General features: G+C 39.5%; 1 protein-coding gene across 1 annotated transcript in view; it reads left to right on the top strand.

The window, feature by feature from the left end:
* Nucleotides 1–1,474, top strand: part of SEC24A (SEC24 homolog A, COPII coat complex component) — a 101,365-nt gene that overhangs the window by 69,080 nt on the left and 30,811 nt on the right. The gene's annotated exons all lie outside the window — the stretch shown is intronic.

Raw genomic sequence — 1,474 nt, 5'->3', positions numbered from 1 at the left:
AGCCAAGATGTTTGGAATTTATTTTCCTAAACTGTTTTATTTATTAATTTGTTGAATATTTATTGAGAGTCTACTGTGTATCAGACACTCTGATACAAGAGTTAATAAATTTTAATTTAATAAATCCCTTTCCTCCTAGAGCTTAATTCTAGCAGAAGGACAGACCATAAATAGGATAAATAAATAAAATAATAGTATGTTATATAGTGGTAATAATTAAGGAGAAAAATAAATTAGGTGAAGGAGATAGAAAACCTGGGGGGTTGTTATTTTATAATTACTTAGCCAGGAAAGGCTTCATAGATGTGATAATTTGAGATAAGAATTTTGTTTGAATAGATCTCACTCTGTTGTCCAGGCTAGAGTGCAATAGTGTGATCATAGTTCACCATAACTTCCATCTCCTGGGTTCAAGCAATCCTCCTGACCTAACTTCCTGAGTAGTTGGGGATATAGGAATATACCACCACACCTGGCTGATTTTTTAAATTTATTTATTTTTTTTGAGACAGAGCCTCAAGCTGTCGCCCTGGGTAGAATGCCACGGCATCATAGCTCATAGCAATCTCTAACTCCTGGGCTTAAGCGATTCTCTTGCCTCAGCTTCCCAGGTAGCTGGGACTACAGGAGCCTGCCATAGCGCCCAGCTATTTTTTGGTTGTAGTTGTCATTATTGTTTGGCAGGCCCAGGCTGGATTTGAACTTGCCAGCTCTGGTGTATGTGGCTGGTGCCTTAGCTGCTTGAGCTACAGGCACCAAGCTGATTTTTTAAATCTTTTGGTAGAGACAGGGTCTTGCTGTGTTGGTCAGGCTGATCTTGAACTCCTGGCCTCTTACCTCAGCCTCCCAAAATGCTGAAATTACAGAACCTTAAGCCACCATGCCTGCTCTTGAATTAAGTTTTAAATTGCATAAAACCTTAAACTCCTGGGCTTAACTGATTCTCTTGCCTCAGCATCCGAAGTTCCTGGGACCACAGGTGCCTGCCACAACTCCCGGCTGTTTTTTGGTTGTACAGTCATCACTGCGATTTAATCGCAAAACATCACCAAAACAACCTCAAGCCCATTGGCAGTTAATGCCCACTCCTTCCTCTCTCGCTTGTAGCCTTGAGCCACATACACTCAGCAGCTGCCTGGCTTAATAGTGGAAGATACAAAACACTTTAAACCTGTGATTTCTTTGTACCCACTTAATTTATAATTTATGTTTTATCATAAGATGATGTGAAGGCATATTAAATTTATTTTTTTATTTTAATGATTCAGCACTCTCAATTTCTAACTCTGTCTTCCCTCCTTTAAAAATAGTTTTTGAGGCCGGGCACAGTGGCTCACACGTATAATCCTAACATGCTGGGAGGCCAACACAAGTTGATTGCTTGAGCTCAGGAGCTCGAGGCCAGCCTGAGCAAGAGCAAGTCCCTGTCTCTTTATTTTTATTTATTTATTTATTTATTTATTTATTTTTTTTT

Source organism: Otolemur garnettii, unplaced genomic scaffold (genome assembly GCF_000181295.1).
Source record: "Otolemur garnettii isolate 467f Iridium unplaced genomic scaffold, OtoGar3 scaffold00003, whole genome shotgun sequence".
Lineage (NCBI taxonomy): Eukaryota > Metazoa > Chordata > Mammalia > Primates > Galagidae > Otolemur > Otolemur garnettii.
This window is presented reverse-complemented; position numbering and strand designations above follow the sequence as displayed.